Below are 23,455 nucleotides of genomic sequence, written 5' to 3'. Positions count from 1 at the left end.
AGACATGGCTTAGCCACAGCCTGGAGGATGTTTCCAGAATGAGATTTTCACTCTGCAGCGGAGTGTGCGCTGATATGAAACTTACTGGCAGATTAAAACTGTGTGCCGGACCGAGACTCGAACTCGGGACCTTTGCCTTTCGCAGGCAAGTGCTCTACCAATTATTATTACAATCTGTTTACAGGCTAACAATGCGAGCCCCATCTTACCAATCCATTCTGTGAAAACAGTACAGCAATATCACACTTCATTTTCGCAATATCAGCGGTGCAAATTTTATTTTATTCACCGTGTATATCCTACAAGGACTGTGTTGCGTTTAGAACATTAACGAGTGTGTACTACAAACTATCGATGGATGTATTTTACTTGACATTCGTACTTACTACGCATTTCGTGCTCTGCAGCAGTGGAGAAACGAATTGCTTGCTGTAATTAGTGCACACAGACTCGTCCGCGGTGGCAGTTTTCAGCAGTGTGTTTAACACGACTACTCTGGGGAAAAAAGTTTCTAAAAAGGCAGCGTGTGTGCGTTTCCGTTGCTCTGGCTTGGCCGAGCGAGTAATCCGCGCGGCGGTGTGTCGAAAAATAATCATGGCCGGCGTCGGCGGCCTTTGATCCTGTCCGCTCCGCGGAAGCGCGCAGGCGCTCGCTTTGTGACTGTCGCCAAACATTAATAGCAGCTGCCTATATTTACATCCGCTGACGAGTCGCGGAGGCTACCCACAGGATTACCAGACGTCATGTTGACGAGGCTGCACCTGAAACTTTTGCACCCGGCGCAACTGCACTCCCGGATCCCACAGTTACACTCAGGCAAAAGTGGGTTTTAGTCTGCAGTCCGCTGCCGAGGAAAATGCGCACAGCAGGACTGCGGAAGGCAGACATGAGTGCGCCGTGACGTAGCTTATAGAAGAACAAGAAACCCCCATCCCCTGTTCTTTAAAGAATCGAACTCACATGTGTAAAATAGTTTCAAACGTCTGATTATGTAAAGTGAGAAATAGTTTTAAAATGGTTCCAAATTATGGCTCAGATTTGTTGAGTGACTGTAGGAGGATACAAGATGACTTGGACAGGATTTGTGGTTGGTGTAAAGAACGGCGGCTAACTCTAAATATAGATAAATGTAAATTAATGCAGATGAATAGGAAAAAGAATACCGTAATGTTTGAATATTCCTTTAGTAGTGTAGCGCTTGACACAGTCTCGTCGATTAAATATTTGGGCGTAACATTGCAGAGCGATATGAAGTGGGACATTCATGTAATGGCAGTTGTGAGGAAGGCGGATAGTAGTCTTCGGTTCATTGGTAGAATTTTGGGAAGATGTGGTTCATCTGTAAAGGAGACCGCTTATGAAACACTAATACGACCTATTCTTGAGTACTGCTCGAGCGTTTGGGATCCCTATCAGGTCGGATTGAGGGAAGACATAGAAGCAATTCAGAGGCGGGCTGCTAGATTTGTTACTGGTAGGTTTGATCATCACGCGAGGGTTACGATAATGCTTCAGGAGCTCGGGTGGGAGTCTCTAGAGGAAAGGAGGCGTTCTTTTCGTGAATCGCTACTGAGGAAATTTAGAGACCCAGCATTTGAGGCTGACTGCAGTACAAGTTTACTGCCGCCAACTTACATTTCGCGGAAAGACCACAAATATAAGAAAAGAGAGATTAGGGCTGGTACAGAGGCATATAGACAGTTATTTTTCCCTCGTTCTGTTTGGGAGTGGAACAGGGAGAGAAGATGCTAGTGGTGGTACGAGGTACCCTCCGCCCACGCACCGTATGGTGGATTGCGGAGTATGTATGTAGATGTAGATGTAGAAGTTGTTGAGTGCTCTAATTATCAAACAAGGGATGATTGTAGTCTGGTGAATTTTCGGTCACTTTTTTTAAAAAAAAGTTAGTTTTTCACACATGTCAATGTTTGTGACGATGTATCTCCTGACCTAGGCCTCGTACAATGATATAATTTTACAGGTACATTCAGTGGTATACGTGGGTACTGTCTGCAAAATACATTATGAATAGAGTTAGTAGCAAATCTGTAATATATTTGCTACTAGGCCTATTCACAGTTCATATATATACATATAAAGTGGAGTATACATATGTGTATATATCACAGATCTCCTTCCCAACACCTGGATAGATGTCAACCGAATTTGCCACAGAAACAACACTCCTGATGAGCATTATCACTGTAGGATTTATAACCTCCAATAATAGTGGATAATTGGGCAGAAAGGCGTTTTTTTCAGTCCTGGCATATAGGCTTCACCAAATTACATACATGTTGTGTGGGAATAGCACAGCGCCGCCAAATCATCCTGTTTTGCCGGGAAGCCTACATGTCAGGGGAAAGAAATGGTTTTCTGGGCCCCATTATGTAGGCTTATCAGTATGAAAAGTGTGTTAAAGAAGTAGTACTGCCCTGCTTTAATGAACAGTATTCCAGGGGCTACATGTGCCGATGAGCATGGCTGAGGACGGTTTGAGATGGGTAGATGAGGGATGAACAAAGTGAGGAAGGGATGAACCAAGCAATTGTAGGAGGAAATGGACAGAGAGAGGGGAGAAGGGGGAGGTGTATGGGGTGGGTGGAAGGGGTGTAGAGGTAGTGGTGAGGTGGGAAAGGAAGAAGAGAGGTGATAATAGAGAGAGAGAGAGAGAGAGAGAGAGAGAGAGAGAGAGAGAGAGAGAGAGAGAGAGAGAGCGTGGGAGTAGGATGTGGTCAGAGATAGGGGGAGATTAAGTCAGAGAGAGGGGATGAAGGAAATTGGCAAAGGGAGGGTAAGGAGGAGATGAAGAGACAGAGAGAGTGAGGGGGAGGACATAGATAGGCAGAGGTGGGAAGATGAGGTGGACAGACATAGGGAGGAAGAGGTGGACACAGAAAGGAGGAGGGGGTGAAGTGTGTCGAAAGCATACACGGTGAAGCCGCCGCAAGGAGCAGGCTACTAAGTAATAAATTACAACGCCTTGTCTGATTCTGTATATTTACTTCAGGAATGTTGAAAACGTCGTAAGCAATAAACGTTTACCCTTTCATTGTTTTGTAGCGGTTGTCGGTGAGAAAAAGTTTCCAAAATGTTTGAAATTATACATAAATTAGTGTGAAGACACTAAGTGCTCTCATTATTAATTACTGGAAGAATATGCACGCCAAGGAAGACGCTGTCTCGAGACATGTACACACTTCCTAACTTCAGAATTTGACTTGTTGTGTTACGCTTTTAACGTAAGTTTATACGTTTAAAAGAGTCGATAGTTAAACTTCTATATTCTGTCAGTAATTGTATGAAACACAGAAAATCAAATTTTTGTTCCAGCTGGAAGCTGTTCGATAGGCCATCTGCAACTGTGACTGGGTAGCCAGTTTAACCAATTAGTAACACAGGTACTCTGTGCAAAGAATATGTTCATTGAACACATTACCACTTTGAACCATTTTTTACTTCATTACATATAACGTTTTTCTGAACGTTAATCCTGCTGTTTCGCATTCTTTCGTTTACGAGTACGTAGATTCACAAACATAGAAACGTGAACTACTTTTTCTTCTTGTCCCAGAATCTCATCGTCATTTCTCTTCTTCTCTCCTGCTCTTCTTACGAGATCTTCAGTATCCTTTTCTCTTGTCTGCTCGAGTGCTGACTATAGCTTTCATGTAACCTTCTCTGTCGTTGATTTCTAGCATATTAATCGGTGTGCTCTTGATTCTCGAATTTTCCGTCCCTCTAAATTTTCCCTAACTCCAACCAATCCCCTTTGTTTTCCATACTCCTTTTGTCATTCTCTCCGTATTCATCCTGATCACATTTCCGGAAAATCGTGTTCTTTTCAGTCTGATTTATCCTGGTATTGTCGGGCTCCTGTAAATTTCCTGCCGGCCGGAGTGGCCGAGCGGTTTCAGGCGCTACAGTCTGGAATCGCGTGACCGTTACGGTCGCAGGTTCGAATCCTGCCTCGGGCATGGTTGTGTGTGATCCTTAAGTTAGTTAGGTTTAAGTAGTTCTAAGTTCTACGGGACTGATGACCTCAGAAGTTAAGTCCCATAGTGCTGAGAGCCATTTGAACCATTTTCTTGTAAATTTCCACCTTAAATATTCACATCCATTTCTCACCACCTCTGTTAAGAACGTGTTTCCCTCATTATTTTTCTCTAATTGTTGTGCACAATGTCTTCCACGTGTTATCATCCAAGCCGCATATAGTACCACATTCCCCAATGTTGCCTTGTAGTGTCTGATATCTGCGTCTGTAGACACATCTTTTTATTGTTTATGTCTGCTGATATCATCTCCTTCTTCCTCTCTATTATTCCTTTATTTCTCTTTTTTTATGTTCTATATTCTCGCAGATATTTAAATTTGTCCAAATTTTACAAGCTGCCTTCTGGTGTTTTCCAACCGCCTATCGTATTCAGCGTCTTCGTCCTGCCGTTACTGATCCTCAGTCCCCCCCTTGCATAGATTGTCAGGTTGTTTCTTTGTGTCCTCTTCTGTCTCACTATCGTTACGTCGTCCGCAAAGGTTAGGCAGTTGAATTAGGCCCTATTGTACTTTTTCCCCCTATCTAAATCGTAAAAATAGTGCAATATTTTTGTGGAAAAGGTCTTTCGTAGTAGAATCTCTCACAGAAAATTAATTTATGATTCATTGGAAAACAGGAAAAATTATATCATCCTGCAAGAAATAGGCAAAATGCAAGCTTATCTCCACTGTTTACGAAATTTCTCTGTAGTAAATCACCATCCATTTCCTCAGGCAATAGTTAGCACTGAGAGTGTGAGCAAAGAATTTGATAATGAGTCTACCTCAAAGCGGAAGTTTGTACGGTCCGAACATCCTAAGGTATTTTCTTACGTCACTCCGTACGAATTCCTTGTATTCATGTATCGATAGAAACCTACCGGTACCGAATGTAGCAGCACACCTGCCTAGATATATTCCGTTGATCCGACCTGATGGGAATCCAAAACCCTCGGCCACTATTTTAAGAATGGGTCACACTATGAATTACAGTTTTACAAATTTTGACCCAAATATTAATATTAGATTAATATTTGCGTCAACATTAGTAAAACTAATTCTTCTCTCTCAAACCCCACCCTATGGGAAGAGAGGGAGAGTTTTAGTTTAAGCGAATCAAAATTTGCGAAGTAAATAAGTATTTTTTGTTTATCCTTAACCATTTTCCACGCAAAAATGAGAATATGGATTTCCTTGAATTGCAGCGCCAACTACCAAGATTCAAAACAAATGTTTGAAATAAAATGTACGTAGTTTTTCATGTAGAATATGATTCTGCAATAAAAAATGGTGGTTCCCATTTGAAATTTTGAAGTTGCCTCCCGCTCCACCCCAGGGGGCTGGGGTGGCGGGCTAATTTTAGCACCAGCAGATGTCCCCCCCTCCCCCCCCCCCCCCCAAAAAAATCAACTTCGGATTCTACACATTTTTTCGTGTGAAGCTGATTTTTCGAGTTATTCTGGTTTGTCAATTTAAAATTTACACCCAGTATATCGCACTAGTTCAGAAGATGCAGTCACAGGGTTGTCCATAAAGCTATACCGACCTTCCGCACCGCGCCTCATGCAGCTACCGTGCAGGATGACTAAGAACCAGTTTCCACTGTAGCACTGTACAACTGTGTATAGAGATGTACATATAATCTGTCGATATCCGTTTCTTATGTTAATAACTAACATGTATCTTCCATGTAGGGTTAATGCACTTCGTAGAAAATTAACACCCTCACCTTGTATGTATGCGCACTGTCTCGCCGTCGATTCATAAGGCACGCTGCGGAGACTCGGTATAACTCTGTGAAACACCACGCAGTTTCCTCTTGCGACGTAGTGGGGTAGGTAAAGTGGGGTAATCGCCTGTTTGCTCTTCATTTAAGATCTATGAAGGAGGGAAGAGAATGACCCCAATCCGGCGACCTACCTTCTCTCGCTCTTCTAACCTCCACCCCTGCCACATCCACCCTCTGCCCTCCCCCGCCCCCCCGCCCCTCCATCCCTGAACAAATTCATCCCTGCACTTAGACGTGATACAATCATTTAATATTTGCTCTTAATCCACTTCATTCACCTCTAAACATTAAGTTTATACTACTAAAACACTATATTCAATAATTTGCGATTTTTCATGCTCCCCGAAATGCGGAAACTGTTATTTGATGTAGATTAACTTTGCACTGCGAAACATTTTCGCTCGAAGCCGCGGTTTTAGAGTTACTCCGCCAGTGGAAATGTGTTCTTGTACTAGGGCTTTCCATTGCTCCACTAACAGGGTTGACAGTTGTTAGAAGGTCGTTGGTGCATGTGGGCGTACTCCCCAACGCATACCAGACGTGTTCGATGGGATTTAGGTCGTTAAGTAGAGAGGGGGGGGGGGGAGGGGGGACGGTCAGGCCAGTCCATTTTCCGAATATTCCTTCCTTTCAAGAGTCTTTCCACCTGCTCGTTCGATGCGGTATCGCACTGTTATTCATAAAAATGGAGTCAGGGCCGAATACGCCCCTGAGACAATGCACTCATGAGCAAGGAGTACAGTCTCACAATAACGTAGACCGATGAGTGCACCCTCTCAAGGGTTTGGTTACCAGTATGCCCATTCAATGTTATACCTGCCACACCGTATTTTCTGGACCACCAAAACGATCACTTTCGATAATACTGGACGTACCCTCATATGGCGAGAGGTGGGACTTCTAGTATGCTAAAAAAATTATTTGGTTAAATATATTTCAATTCTTTCAATTTAAATCTGTGTTTCATACCAGAATGTCGTGTTCCCAGTTTGGCACAGCTTTGCCACAGGAGACACGAAAGCGGTCGAAGACGTCCGTCTTCTGGTCGGCTCCTGATCGTTGTCAGAAGGAGGCTAGTTTCTGATTACGCAAAGACTTCTGTTATTTGGAAAAGAACAACCCGGATTTCTTTACGTAATCAGTATGAAATTTATAATTATCTAAGGGACCTTTAACAATGAACAATAAAAAAAATACATTTGCAAATGAAATCATTAATAAATGGGGCATGTATGAGTTGTATAGAAGACAAGGGGCGACCTTCTGTACACGACCAGGATGCCGCAGTATTCTCTGCTGTTGTAAAGGCTGTTTGATAATTACAAAAATGTCGACCCATCTCGCTTACCAGCTGTGTCTGTAAGTTGATGGAGCGAGTGGTTAACTCTCGTTTGGTTTGGCTGCTCGAATCTCGACGCCTACTTACCAATGTACAATGTGGATTTCGTAGGCGCCGCTCTGCTGTTGACCATCTAGTTACCTTGTCGACCTTCATTATGAAAAACTTCTTGCGGAAGCGCCCGACCGCGGCTGTGTTCTTTGATTTGGAGAAGGCTTACGACACCTGTTGGAGGGCGGGCATTCTCCGCACCATGCATACATGGGGCCTTCGCGGTCGCCTCCCTCTTTTCATTCGTTCCTTTTTAATGGATCGACAGTTCAGGGTACGTGTGGGTTCTGTCCTGTCAGACACCTTTCGCCAGGAGAATGGGGTGCCACAGGGCTCAGTTTTGAACGCCGCTCTCTTCGCCATAGCGATCAATCCAATAATGGATTGCCTCCCAGCTGATGTATCAGGCTCCCTTTTAGTGGACGATTTTACCATCTAATGCAGCGCGCAGCGTACATGTTTCCTGGAGCGCTGTCTTCAGCGTTCTCTTGACCGTCTTTACTCCTGGAGTGTCGCCAATGGCTTCCGTTTTTCTGCCGAGAAGACGGTCTGTACTAACTTCTGGCGCTGCAAAGAGTTTCTCCCACCGTCCTTACGACTCGATCCCGTTGCTCTCCCATTCGTGGAGACAACAAAATTTTTAGGTCTTACATTTGACAGGAAACTTAGCTGGTCTCCACATGTGTCTTATTTGGCTGCCCGTTGTACCCGTTCTCTAAATGTCCTCCGTGTTCTCAGTGGTATGTCGTGGGGAGCGGATCGAACCGTCCTACTTCGCCTATATCGGTCGATCGTCCGCTCCAAGCTGGATTATGGGAGCTTCGTATACTCCTCTGCACGGCCGTCCATCTTACGCCGCCTCAAATCCATACAACATCGGGGTTTACGTCTTGCGATCGGAGCGTTTTATACTAGTCCCGTCGAGAGTCTTTATGCTGAAGCCGGTGAATCGCCACTCACCTACCGGCGCGATATACTGCTTTGTCGGTATGCCTGTCGGCTACCGTCAATGCCCGACCACCCGTCTTATCGTTCCTTTTTTGGCGACTCTCTCGACCGTCAATACGGGTTGTATGTCTCTGCCCTGCTACCCCCTGGAGTTCGCTTTCGTCGCCTCCTTCAACACCTTGATTTTTCGCTCCCTGCAACCTTTAGAGTTGGCGAGAGCCACACGCTACCTTGGCTCCAGGCTCAGGTTCGCGTTCACCTTGACCTCAGCTCGCTCCCAAAGGAGGTTCCTCCGGTTCGGTATACCACTCCCGTTTTGTCGAAGTCGTTCGAAGTTCACTAATATGACCTTCATTTATACAGATGGCTCTAAGACCAATGACGGGGTCGGGTGTTCTTTTATTGTCGGGGCACAAAGTTTCAAATACTGGCTCCATGGCCATTGTTCGGTCTCCACAGCTGAGCTCTTTGCCCTCTACCGGGCTGTTCTTTACATCTGCCGCCACCGACATTCTGCTTATGTCATCTGCTCCGATTCCCTGAGCGCCATCCAGAGCCTCAGTGATCCGTATCCGGTTCACCCTTTCGTGCACCGGATCCAACGCTCTCTTCAGCAGCTGGCGGACGACGGTTCTCCGGTTAGCTTCATGTGGGTTCCTGGCCATGTCGGTATCCTTGGGAACGAAGCTGCAGATGCCGCGGCCAAGGCTGCGGTCCTCCAGCCTCGGACAGCTTCTTGTGTCCCTTCATCAGATTGTAGCAGGGTCATTTGTCGGCGCATTTTATCGCTGTGGCATGCCGATTGGGCTGCACTTACGGTCAACAAGCTTCGGGCCTTGAAACCTCTTCCCGCGGCTTGGACGTCCTCCTCACGCCCTTTTCGGCGGGGGGGGGGGGGGGGGGGCAGGAGGTCATTTTGGCCCTGTTACGAATTGGACACTGCCGGTTCAGTCATCGCCATCTGCTGACGGCTGCGCCGGCGCCGTTCTGCCCATGTGGGCAGTTGCTGACGGTTAGACACATTTTAACGTCCTGTCAGGATTTTAATACACTGCGTCTTGATCTTGGCCTGCCATGTTCTCTGGATGCCATTTTAGCGGATGACCCAGGAGCAGCTGCTCGCGTTCTTCGTTTTATCAACTTGACAAACCTGTCTAAGGACATTTGATTATGATGTTTTTTTTTTTTTAATCCTCTGCCTGTCTATGTCTTTTATAGTATTGTCCGTTTTAGTTGCTGTTTTAACCTTGTGCCTCGCGGTGCATTCCTAACTTAGTCTGGGCGCTAATGACCATTGTAGTTGTGCGCCCTAAAACCACAAAAAAAAAGAAAAGAAATTTACAAAAATAAAAGGAAAAGAACAGAATAAGAAATCTGGTAAACACTAAATACATTCAAACAATTCTCACTAGCAAATTAGGGCTTATTTATAAACTGTATAGCTTACATAATTACTTTTCTAACTGTATGGTGCGATCAGATTTCAGCCTGCGCTGTGCTGTCTTCTTGGTTTACGTTTTTGTCACAAATTACAGTCATTACTTTTCTCCTTCGTTAAAGACAATTCTTGCACTGTTCAACACCTTCATAACAATAACTTACCGATTTACAGTTTCGAACATAAATTACTTGAATTTTATTAATTAATAATGTTGTCTGCACGCTGGAAAGACCGCTCACTTTTCTAACTTAAAGTCGACCTTCTTTTAAGTTTTCACATTACAAGCAGAAGAAATACATTAAAATCTGAAGATCTACAAAAGTTTGTTACTGTCATCTTCTATTTAGATCGAAGCGGAACGTCAGTTCAGCTTCTGTTAAAATGTTTCTTTGACTGCGCCATCGATGTATTAGCGTCCGCGCTAGATGCGCATCTTTACAGCCACGTAAATTATATAAAACAAATGTCTTTCAAAGAATAGATCTCATCTCATAGGTTGATCAGTTAATATACAGATAGGTGAATGCCTTTCCAAGGATACTCACAGCTTTCATACTACGGAAATCCCAATAATATTGCAGACTATTGTCGACCATGATCGTTTTGCTGGCTCAGGTCTTACAGTGTGGGCAGGCGTAATGTTGCATAAGCGTACTAACCTCCAACTGTTTGAATGCGGTGGCACGACGGGAGTGTAGAGTGTGGTCGGCGTAAACGCCATTGACCCCGCGGATACGAAATGAAGAAGAAAAAGAAGAAGAAATAACAGAGTATAATATTTCTTTAATATATTTATTCTTTACTTTTACCTTCGCTTTGATTGCAATAGCAAAAAAAATATGTTAAACCAGAATACTGTGTGGTTTTAGGTCCGTAGATTGCTGTAAATCTTAGTTCACGGAACCGCGCGACTGCAACGGTCGCAGGTTCGAATCCTGCTTCGGGCATGGATGTGTGTGATGTCCTTAGGTTAGTTAGGTTTAAGTAGTTCTAAGTTCTAGGGGACTGATGACCACAAATGTTAAGTCCCATAGAGCTCAGAGCCATTTGAACCATTTAGTTCACAGAGTATTTACGACAATTAGCAAAAGCATTTAGAGCCATCTCAAATGGCTCTGAGCACTATGGGACTTATCATCTGAGGTCATCAGTCCGCTAGAACTTAGAACTACTTAAACCTAACTAACCTAAGGACATCACACACATCCATGCCCGAGGCAGGATTCGAACCTGCGACCGTAGCAGTCGCGCGGTTCCGGACTGAACGGCCTAGAACCGCTCGACCACAGCGGCCGGCACAGCCATCTCGACAAGACACATTTGCTGATTGTACCAATAATCTAACATAAATTTTCTCCGATGTTTTACCTACATAACCTTCCCTAGCATTTAGAAAACTCTTCTTTCGACCTAGTTACAACTTTCTAGAAGCTGAAGAAGGAAACAAGGCGAGGAATGCCGCCAAAGATCGATGGTGGCATTTCCCGGCCTTCGGAAAGAGATGGAACTCCGTGTGCCTGGTGTTTCACTCGCTTCTATCCGCTGCTTCCTCTTAGAACTTTCTACCTCTGCCCATGCACAAGAATCGTAGCAAAGGCAGCGCTTCTGCTCCGACAAAGACTTTTAAAACTTCCGGCACTATCACCTTAATGGACGTACTCTGCCATCATGGTGTACAAGACGGTCGCCAGAAACTGTAAGAGTCATTCAGATGAAACAGACTAGCATTTCAGGCAACAAAGGGAGGGGGGGGGGGTGCATTTATGCGCAGACTGCCTAGGCGCCCGCATCACAAAAGGGACTGCGCCGCAAATGTAGGGTGGGGAAACTACGATTGGCTCGGAAAGTATTTCAGGCATCTTAAGATATGCAAACCAACTTGCATCGTCTTGTCTTGGGTTGCCTATCTTAAGTAGGGTTGCCAGGTTCTCTAACTGCAAATAAGGGAGATTCTGAAAATCGCTAACACGTTGACATTGTAGGATGTGACAACACACTATCGACGTTCTCTACAGCATTTCAATTTTTAGGTTTGATGAGTCCACTGGGATTGTTATTCGCGCGCTCTTAAAATAATTAAAACAGTTGAATGCACAAACATGGCTACAGATGTTTACAATGTTATTTTCATTCAGAAGAAACTTACCATACTAACATATCCGAAAAATTCTTTACGGACTAAATTGAAATTCATTACCTTGCATTTCAGCTTTAATTTGTTCAACAGAACTTCTATTTCTGACATCAGTCCACATACTATTCACAATTGAAAACACTATTCCTGTGTGGCCATTAGATGCCGGTATACTCATAACAAAAAAATTTTTTTCAAGTGGTGTACACTGATTCCTTTACATTTAGAATCACAAAACACAGATACCCATTCTCACGAAAATTACCAGCAAGATTGACTTTTGTGTTTAATATTTCCGTGGCACTACAGAACCGCTCGTTAAGTTCATCTTCATTTACATATAATTCAAAATATTTTAAAATTCTTGCAGCTATCTGAAATTAATTCCTTTGGTTAGGGAAAGACGAAGACGATAATTAATCCGCACATTCTTTGAAATATTGAAAGGCTTGTGTGGGCATGGATGTAATGACCAAAAGAAACCATTGAAATTGTTTTCTGTCGATCTTTTAACATTTGTATCTAACAAATTCAAAACTTTGTGTATCGCACTTCCCCCCCCCCCCCCCAAAAAAAACAAAAAAAAAAAAACAAAAAAACTGGCGTATTTTTATCAAGAAGTTCTTTAATGGCAATGTAGGTTTCGATAATATTTAGATGGGAGTCTTCTATTTCCTTCAAACTCTTGAGAAAAATATTGCCAATGTAAGAAAAAAATTAAAGTAGTCCTGAAGAATCAAGTCATTTCCAGATTCATGGTTATTGCTGTTAGTGATGCCAATGCACTGCTTAGTAGGTTCATTACTACTTTGGAACAAAGCTGTGATGCCGAAGTATAGTGCGATCTGCCGCTCAGAATACTTCGGTAATCCAAAGTTCAAGCACAAAATATCATATTAGAATGAAATACGAGGTATGTCTTCCTAAATACGTGAGACTGGGCACTGAAAAACAATGTCACAGTGCGGGAGACCTGGCAACCCAAATCTTACGGTGCATGAAATATTTTCCGCATTAGTTTTATTTTTCCCAGCCCGTATATCAATTGCTAGTAGTCACTATATATCACTTCTAAAAGTAAAATACAGTCATTTTTTGTTGTAAATAATTATAATAGCGGTGTTAATACATCACGTTGAGTATCTTATTACTGTGATTCTTTTCGTTTTTGAGTCTCATCAATGTATTAAATGAAATAACTGGATAGTCAAATGTTATACAGTTACTAGCTATACCCGGAGAACTTCGTTCCGCCTCTGAAAATCTTTGTGTTGTGGCTGACCCGGCAAACGTAGCTTCGCCATATAAATTATCTCTAGGGAATATTTTGGTAGAAAAAAAAAACTAACTTATTGTAGGTATGTGATTTGGTATACGAGTGGAAGAGGCAGGGAGCACTGTAAACGATGAAAGAATATAAAAGTAACAAAACACCAAACATTTTTTAATTTATTGTAATTTATTCCTTGAAATTATATGTATAATCACATCACAAATTACGGAAGTATTACTTAAAAACATAATCAATCCCTTAATGTATTTATTCTTTGATTGCACATCAGCCACTATTAGTTCTAGCGTTTGTACGGCAGATCGCTCGGATTTAACAACTGCAGCCGAAACACGGTTCGTCCATGAGCATACAAACATAGCGGCAATTTCGTGGCGAAATGTGTTCGCCAGCATTATGAATAAGGCCAAGCGCACACGCATCGTTTTTTATCGTACGTAAAAATATTGTACGATTAAATTCTTTTAGAGGAACAAAGGAGGTCATAGGAACTTATTTGTTCCACTAAAATAATTTAATCGTACGATATATTTCCATGCGATAAAAATCGGTGCGTGTGCGCTAGGCCTAAATGTCGGTTTGGCGAATGACTCGTGCTACCTAGTTAAACTTCTCGGTCTAGTTACGTTGATTCAAAAGGGATATTTGTGTCGTTGCTTTTGATACGTTTTCTTCAATTACCTATCTATCCAATAGTGAAAGCCTATCACCGATAGACACCTGGCGGGGATAACTGATCAAGTGATGATTGATCAGTTATCGACCGGAGTTGAAAATTACTAAAATCGCTATTAAAAATAGGGGTTGGTGGTACAAGGGTGAAAATTTAGGTTTGTGTGTATTTTTTAATGCCACATCATAAAAAAATAAAAATAAAAAGTTCTGTCCCAAAAATATAAAGAAAAAAAAATTTTGGGGTGGACCATCCTTATCACTTAGGGGTATGAAAAGTAGATTACGGCCGATTCCCAGACCTACAGAATATATATGTAAAATTTTATCAGAATCGATCGAGCAGTTTCGGAGGAGTATGGCAACTAACACTGTGACACGAGAATTTTATATACTAAGATAAGAAATACTAAACTTTATACACTCCTGGAAATTGAAATAAGAACACCGTGAATTCATTGTCCCAGGAAGGGGAAACTTTATTGACACATTCCTGGGGTCAGATACATCACATGATCACACTGACAGAACCACAGGCACATAGACACAGGCAACAGAGCATGCACAATGTCGGCACTAGTACAGTGTATATCCACCTTTCGCAGCAATGCAGGCTGCTATTCTCCCATGGAGACGATCGTAGAGATGCTGGATGTAGTCCTGTGGAACGGCTTGCCATGCCCTTTCCACCTGGCGCCTCAGTTGGACCAGCGTTCGTGCTGGACGTGCAGACCGCGTGAGACGACGCTTCATCCAGTCCCAAACATGCTCAATGGGGGACAGATCCGGAGATCTTGCTGGCCAGGGTAGTTGACTTACACCTTCTAGAGCACGTTGGGTGGCACGGGATACATGCGGACGTGCATTGTCCTGTTGGAACAGCAAGTTCCCTTGCCGGTCTAGGAATGGTAGAACGATGGGTTCGATGACGGTTTGGATGTACCGTGCACTATTCAGTGTCCCCTCGACGATCACCAGTGGTGTACGGCCAGTGTAGGAGATCGCTCCCCACACCATGATGCCGGGTGTTGGCCCTGTGTGCCTCGGTCGTATGCAGTCCTGATTGTGGCGCTCACCTGCACGGCGCCAAACACGCATACGACCATCATTGGCACCAAGGCAGAAGCGACTCTCATCGCTGAAGACGACACGTCTCCATTCGTCCCTCCATTCACGCCTGTCGCGACTAGAGATGGGGGATGCGCTCTTGAACTAATTCATAGAGTTGAATCTTTCAAAGGAGTGAACAATCAGTGATTCAGAAAAAAAGAACGGTAGCTCCAAACGTTTCTCACAGCAGAGAGAGAGAGAGAGAGAGAGAGAGAGAGAGAGAGAGAGAGATAGAGAGAGACGGAGCATATCAGCGGGGCCTTTGCTGGTCAGAGCACACTGAACGCCACACAACACAGCCAGCGCCGGCCTCTGCCCTGCTTCTACCTTGGCTGCCTGCATTGTGCAGTGCCCCATTGGATTTTGTGTTTCACATATGCCGTGCCGTCCATGTGCGTCGTCTGCCGCGCGCAGTGTCTGGCGCAGCTTAACTTCGCATCGCACTCTGTCGGCGATCGTTTCAGTCGCACGTCCTGCCCTCTGGGCAGTTGATGCGAGCAACAGGACAGAGAGCAACCTAGCGGATAACATAGGAACTACTTGCAACAACCTGCTCGCAAGAGAACAGACGATTTGTTTCGGAGCGGGTGAGTTCACCGCTCCCCCCACCCTCGGAACTCGCCCGCTCAACGCTCACCCCACCGTCTCGACTCTAGCCAGAGCGTTGAGCAAAGCGACTCAGGTGTCACTCTGCTCTCTGCGGTCTTAGCTCACGCAGTAATACAGCTCGCGGCTCGACCCGCTCGACTCAGCGCCTCTGCATCGGAGTTCGTCCCTACTGGATATTGTTCTTCGTAGTAATACCGCTATGTATATTACATTATTATGTTATGTATACATCAATTTTTTTATTTTATTTTTATTTGTTTAAACTGATTAGATTAGGTTCCTGATGACTCCTCTTACTATAGGATTTTTATTATGGACACTCGAATTTACGCTTTAATTACGAGCGAACCGATAAACGTATCGCAAAATGTGATACACCAATATTTTCCTTGTTTTATTCTGCGTAAGGCTATATGCAGCACTCTCGTTTTACAGTCAAATTTATATTTTTTTTTTTCTTATTCTGGTACGGATTTTGCGATTTTAGGCGTCTTCGGAAGGAAACGTTCACTTTAAAAATATATGGCTTGTGATGAATTTGTATGAGGTTAATGAAATTTTAATACATTATAGCCAAATATATTGTTAATGTAAATCTCAAGTTACAACATTTTCCGATCACCCAAAAAACCACGATAGTGCAAAATAAATCAATAATCAAAAACTTTGTCATATCGTGGAAATTTCAATAAACAATACAAAATTCTTACTCATTATCTGTGTTACTTAAAAATAGGATCAAATAAGATCAAAATACAGGTGTAGTACTGGAATAAACCAAGTTTAAAGGACAATGTGCCTTCCATTTATTTTCTATTGTAAATGAGTGGTGAGTCATGAAAAAGAGCTAATTCATTTCAGGGAGTGAACAGTTCAGATCCAATCTCTGAAAAGAACAGTTTTGCCCATCTCTAGTCGCGACACCACTGGAGGCGGGCTGCACGATGTTGGGGCGTGAGCGGAAGACGGCCTAACGGTGTGCGGGACCGTAGCCCAGCTTCATGGAGACGGTTGCGAATGGTCCTCGCCGATACCCCAGGAGCAACAGTGTCCCTAATTTGCTGGGAAGTGGCGGTGCGGTCCCCTATGGCACTGCGTAGGATCCTACGGTCTTGGCGTGCATCCGTGCGTCGCTGCGGTCCGGTCCCAGGTCGACGGGCACGTGCACCTTCCGCCGACCACTGGCGATAACATCGATGTAATGTGGAGACCTCACGCCCCACGTGTTGAGCAATTCGGCGGTACGTCCACCCGGCCTCCCGCATGCCCACTATACGCCCTCGCTCAAAGTCCGTCAACTGCACATACGGTTGACGTCCACGCTGTCGCGGCATGCTACCAGTGTTAAAGACTGCGATGGAGCTCCGTATGCCACGGCAAACTGGCTGACACTGACGGCGGCGGTGCACAAATGCTGCGCAGCTAGCGCCATTCGACAGCCAACACCGCGGTTCCTGGTGTGTCCGCTGTGCCGTGCGTGTGATCATTGCTTGTACAGCCCTCTCGCAGTGTCCGGAGCAAGTATGGTGGGTCTGACACACCGGTGTCAATGTGTTCTTTTTTCCATTTCCAGGAGTGTATTTAGTTACCTAGGGTACATAATACTGACAAACGCTGGGTTCTTGCCATGAAGGGCAACAAAACGGGGCGTCGAATATCGTAGACATAGCGCTGTTCTATAAGGGTGCTGCGGACGACAACCAAAGGGGTGTTGTTGGGAGCAGAAATGACATCCCAGACCACCACTTCTGCTTGTCGTGTCGTATGGCGGCTGATTGTCAGACTGCTATCCCACCACCGTCTGGGGTGTCTCCAGACACATCTTCGCTAGTCATCGGGGCTCATTTCGAAGCGAAACTCATTACTGAACGCAATGCTGCTGTAGTCCATGAGATTCTAGGCCAAAGTCGTGACTAGAGACGCCTGGGACAGCAGCGGGACACCTATCTGATTTTCGCCCTTCATACGGCCCGACAACCAGGAGTGATGGTCCGATTTGCCGTTTCATTCCATAGCAGGAACCCTTTGGTTGCCATCTGCGGCACCTTTACAGCTGTCGTGTCCCGGCACAGCCTCACTATACCTGAATGAAGCAAGTTCGAACTGCGTAGCGCAATCGGGACGTCAACGACAATGGGTTAGTTATAAATTGCTGTCAACCTTTATATCGGAGATGAGAGGGAGAGAATCTCCTTGGTTTGAAGCAAATAAGTTTCCTGAAAATAGGTTACCGAATTGCAATAGGCAGAAAAGATTGGTTAGTTTCTATCAAGTTTATTCTCACATATACTTATGTGAGGTGTTGGACCATAAACCCCTTAGTAAGATTCAGTCTATTTGTTCGGACTTGCTACTTCAAAGCTAATTGCCGGTACATATAACAAACAAGTACAAAGCAATCACTTGTTCTTGGTTAGCACTGAAATCTCTCTGAGTAATTGAGACAAAGACTGACAGACTCTAGCGTTCTCGCTTCCCACGCCCGGGTTCCCGGGTTCGATTCCCGGCGGGGTCAGGGATTTTCTCTGCCTCGTGATGGCTGGGTGTTGTGTGCTGTCCTTAGGTTAGTTAGGTTTAAGTAGTTCTAAGTTCTAGGGGACTTATGACCACAGCAGTTGAGTCCCATAGTGATCAGAGCCATTTGAACCATTTTTGACAGACTCTGTTCAGCACTATTCCAATGAAACTCTAAAAATCCTATTTGATCTGCAGTTCCTGAGTGTCAACCAGAGTCTATCACCGTCTTCTCGTAGTTGAAGTCTGTATCTGCTGTATCAGCTGCTATGGGCCTACTCGGCCTCTCTTGCGTCTCGCTGCGGAATCTCCAAACCGCCGGCACCGGCTCTGAATCTGCATCTGAATCTCTGCTTCCAGCTATTCCGCTGCTTGAACTTTTATTTAGTTTCTCATGTACTTGGGTGCACACGAGTTAATTTGTTTCACACGACCCTTTCATTTCTAAGTGATCGGATTGCACAAGAATGCCTATGGTTCCACACGACACTTTCGTTTCTAGCTGCACACAACTTAATTTGGTTCCACACGAGTCTTTTCCGCATGTGACTGACACTCTCTCTTGCTGTATTATCGTCCTGGTGTTTGTGTCTTCGATTGCGCGAGTTTGATTCATGCTGCTTCCTCTGGCAGGAAGTCAAACACTAAGTTATTTGTTCAACAAGCCATACTTGGCAACCTCCACCGCTTATCTTCTCCCTACATCCTGGTGGACTATTTCTTAATGTCGGCCGGCTGTTTGCTTATGGAGCCTGGACTCTTATTATGGTCACAAAAGCAAGAATAAAAATTAAAATTTTCTATGGTCACAACACGGCACAGCGGTACGTCGACGATATTCTATGCCCCATTTTATGCACTTAATTACAAAACATCGTGGGCTTACGTGTCAGCAAGATAATCCCTGTCCGCACGTGGCGAGAGTTTCTACTGATCGTCCAGAAAGGTCGGCGGATCTCTCCCCAATTGAGAATATTTGGGGTGTTATGAACAGAGCCCTCCAACCAGCTGGAGATTTTGAAGTCTACTGCGCCTGTTGAACGTACACTTTTTTTTTTTTTTTTTTTTTTTTTTTTTTTTTTTTTTTTTTTTTTTGTCATCAGTCTACTGACTGGTTTGATGCGGCCCGCCACGAATTCCTTTCCTGTGCTAACCTCTTCATCTCAGAGTAGCACTTGCAACCCACGTCCTCATTTATTTGCTTGACGTATTCCAATCTCTGTCTTCCTCTACAGTTTTTGCCCTCTACAGCTCCCTCCAGTACCATGGAAGTCATTCCCTCATGTCTTAGCAGATGTCCTATCATCCTGTCGCTTCTCCTTATCAGTGTTTTCCACATATTCCTTTTCTCTCCGATTCTGCGTAGAACCTCCTCATTCCTTACCTTATCAGTCCACCTAATTTTCAACATTCGTCTATAGCACCACATCTAAAATGCTTCGATTCTCTTCTGTTCCGGTTATCCCACAGTCAATGTTTCACTACCATACAATGCTGTACTCCAAACGTACATCCTCAGAAATTTCTTCCTCAAATTAAGGCCGGTATTTGATATTAGTAGACTTCTCTTGGCCATAAATGCCTTTTTTGCCATAGCGAGTCTGCTTTTGATGTCCTCCTTGCTCCGTCCGTCATTGGTTATTTTACTGCCTAGGTAGCAGAATTCCTTGACTTCGTGACCATCAATCCTGATGTTAAGTTTCTCGCTGTTCTCATTTCTACTACTTCTCATTACCTTCGTCTTTCTCCGATTTACTCTCAAACCATACTGTGTACTCATTAGACTGTTCATTCCGTTCAGCAGATCATTTAATTCTTCTTCACTTTCACTCAGGATAGCAATGTCATCAGCGAATCGTATCATTGATATCCTTTCACCTTGTATTTTAATTCCACTCCTGAACCTTTCTTTTATTTCCATCATTGCTTCCTCGATGTACAGATTGAAGAGTAGGGGCGAAAGACTACAGCCTTGTCTTACACCCTTCTTAATACGAGCACTTCGTTCTTGATCGTCCACTCTTATTATTCCCTCTTGGTTGTTGTACATATTGTATATGACCCGTCTCTCCCTATAGCTTACCCCTACTTTTTTCAGAATCTCGAACAGCTTGCACCATTTTATATTGTCGAACGTTTTTTCCAGGTCGACAAATCCTATGAAAGTGTCTTGATTTTTCTTTAGCCTTACTTCCATTATTAGCCGTAACGTCAGAATTGCCTCTCTCGTCCCTTTACTTTTCCTAAAGCCAAACTCATCGTCACCTAGCGCATTCTCAATTTTCTTTTCCATTCTTCTGTATATTATTCTTGTAAGCAGCTTCGATGCATGAGCTATTAAGCTGATTGTGCGATAATTCTCGCACTTGTCAGCTCTTGCCGTCTTCGGAATTGTGTGGATGATGCTTTTCCGAAAGTCAGATGGTATGTCGCCAGACTCATATATTCTACACACCAACGTAAATAGTCGTTTTGTTGCCACTTCCCCCAATGATTTTAGAAATTCTGATGGAATGTTATCTATCCCTTCTGCCTTATTTGACCGTAAGTCCTCCAAAGCTCTTTTAAATTCCGATTCTAATACTGGGTCCCCTATCTCTTCTAAATCGACTCCTGTTTCTTTTTCTATCACATCAGACAAATCTTCACCCTCATAGAGGCTTTCAATGTATTCTTTCCACCTATCTGCTCTCTCCTCTGCATTTAACAGTGGAATTTCCGCTGCACTCTTAATGTTACCACCGTTGCTTTTAATGTCACCAAAGGTTGTTTTGACTTTCCTGTATGCTGAGTCTGTCCTTCCGACAATCATATCTTTTTCGATGTCTTCACATTTTTCCTGCAGCCATTTCGTCTTAGCTTCCCTGCACTACCTATTTATTTCATTCCTCAGCGACTTGTATTTCTGTATTCCTGATTTTCCCGGAACATGTTTGTACTTCCTCCTTTCATCAATCAGCTGAAGTATTTCTTCTGTTACCCATGGTTTCTTCGCAGCTACCTTCTTTGTACCTATGTTTTCCTTCCCAACTTCTGTGATGGCCCTTTTTAGAGATGTCCATTCCTCTTCAACTGTACTGCCTACTGCGCTATTCCTTATTGCTGCATCTATAGCGTTAGAGGACTTTAAACGTATCTCGTCATTCCTTAGTACTTCCGTATCCCACTTCTTTGTGTATTGATTCTTCCTGACTAATGTCTTGAACTTCAGCCTACTCTTCATCACTACTATATTGTGATCTGAGTCTATATCTGCTCCTGGGTACGCCTTACAATCCAGTATCTGATTTCGGAATCTCTGTCTGACCATGATGTAATCTAATTGAAATCTTCCCGTATCTCCCGGCCTTTTCCAAGTATACCTCCTCCTCTTGTGATTCTTGAACAGGGTATTCGCTATTACTAGCTCAAACTTGTTAGAGAACTCAATTAGTCTTTCTCCTCTTTCATTCCTTGTCCCAAGCCCATATTCTCCTGTAACCTTTTCTTCAACTCCTTCCCCTACAACTGCATTCCAGTCGCCCATGACTATTAGATTTTCGTCCCCCTTTACATACTGCATTACCCTTTCAATATCCTCATACACTTTCTCTATCTGTTCATCCTCAGCTTGCGACGTTGGCATGTATACCTGAACTATCGTTGTCGGTGTTGGTCTGCTGTCGATTCTGATTAGAACAACCCGGTCACTGAACTGTTCACAGTAACACACCCTCTGCCGTACCTTCCTATTCATAACGAATCCTACGCCTGTTATACCATTTTCTGCTGGTGTTGATATTACCCGATACTCATCTGACCAGAAATCTTATTCTTCTTTCCACTTCACTTCACTGACCCCCACTATATCTAGATTGAGCCTTTGCATTTCCCTTTTCAGATTTTCTAGTTTCCCTACCACGTTCAAGCTTCTGACATTCCACGCCCCGACTCGTAGAACGTTATCTTTTCGCTGATTATTCAATCTTTTTCTCATGGTAACCTCCCCTTTGGCAGTCCCCTCCCGGAGATCCGAATGGGGGACTATTCCGAAATCTTTTGCCAATGGAGAGATCATCATGACACTTCTTCAATTACAGGCCACATGTCCTGTGGATACATGTTACGTGTCTTTAATGCAGTGGTTTCCATTGCCTTCTGCATCCTCATGTCGTTGATCATTGCTGATTCTTCCGCCTTTAGGGGCAATTTCCCACCCCTAGGACAAGAGAGTGCCCTGAACCTCTATCGGCTCCGCCGCCCTCTTTGGCAGAATGAGACTGACTTCTTATCCCGGAAGTCTTCGGCCGCCAATGCTGATTATTTATCAAAATTTAGGCAGTGGCGGGGATCGAACCCGGGACCGAAGGAGTTTTTGATTATGAATCAAAGACGCTACCCCTAGACCACGGGTGCACTATGTGATCAAAAGAATCCAGGCGCCAGGCTGAAAATGAGTTACAAGTTCGTGGCACCCTCCAGTGGTAATGATGGAATTCGCTACGGTGTTGGCCCACTCTTAACCTTGATGACAGCTTCCACTCTCGCAGGCATACGTTCAATTAGCTGCTGGAAGGTTTCTTGGGAAATGGCAGCCCATTCTGCACCGAGTGCTGCACTGAGTAGTAGTAGTATCGATGTCGGTCGGTGAGGCCTGGCACGAAGATGGCGTTGCAAAACATCTCAAAGGTGTTCTGTAGGATTCAGATAAGGACTCTGTGCAGGCCAGTCCACTACAGGATTGTTACTGTCGTGTAACCAATCTGCCACATGCCGTGCATTATGAACAGGTGTTCGATCGTGTTGAAAGATGCAGTCGCCATCCCCGAATTGCTTTTCAACGGTGGGAAGCAAGAAGGTGCTTAAAACATCTATGTAGGCCTGTGCTGTGATAGTGTCACGCAAAACAACGAGGGTTGCAAGCCCCCTCCATGAAAAACACGACCACACCATAACACTGCCGCCTCCGAATTTTACTGTTGCCACTACACATGATGGCAGATGTTCGCCGGGCATTCGCCAAACCCACACACTGCCATCGTATCGCCACATTGTGTACCGCGATTCGTCACTCACGCAACGTTTTTCCACCACTCAATCGTCCAGTGTTTACGCTCCTTAGACCAAGCGAGGCGTCGTTTGGCATTTACCGGCGTGATGTGTGACTTATGAGCAGCCGCTCGACCATGAAATCCAATTTTTCTCACCTCCCGCATAACTGTCGTAGTACTTGCAGCGGATCCTGATGCAGTTTGGAATTCCTGTGTGATGGTCTGGATAGATGTCTGCCTATTACACATTACGACCCTCTTCAAATGTCGGCGGTCTCTGTCAGTCAACAGATGAGGTCGGCCTGTACGATTTTGTGCTGTACGTGTCCCTTCAGGTTTCTACTTCACTATCACATCGGAGACAGTGGAACTAGGGATGTTTAGGAGTGTGGGAATCTCGCATACAGACATATGACACATGTGACACCCAATCACCTGACCACGTTCGAAGTCCGTGAGTTCTACAGAGTGCTCCATTCAGCTCTTTCACGA

Source organism: Schistocerca americana, chromosome 2, assembly GCF_021461395.2.
Source record: "Schistocerca americana isolate TAMUIC-IGC-003095 chromosome 2, iqSchAmer2.1, whole genome shotgun sequence".
NCBI classification, from domain to species: Eukaryota; Metazoa; Arthropoda; class Insecta; order Orthoptera; family Acrididae; genus Schistocerca; species Schistocerca americana.
This window is presented reverse-complemented; position numbering follows the sequence as displayed.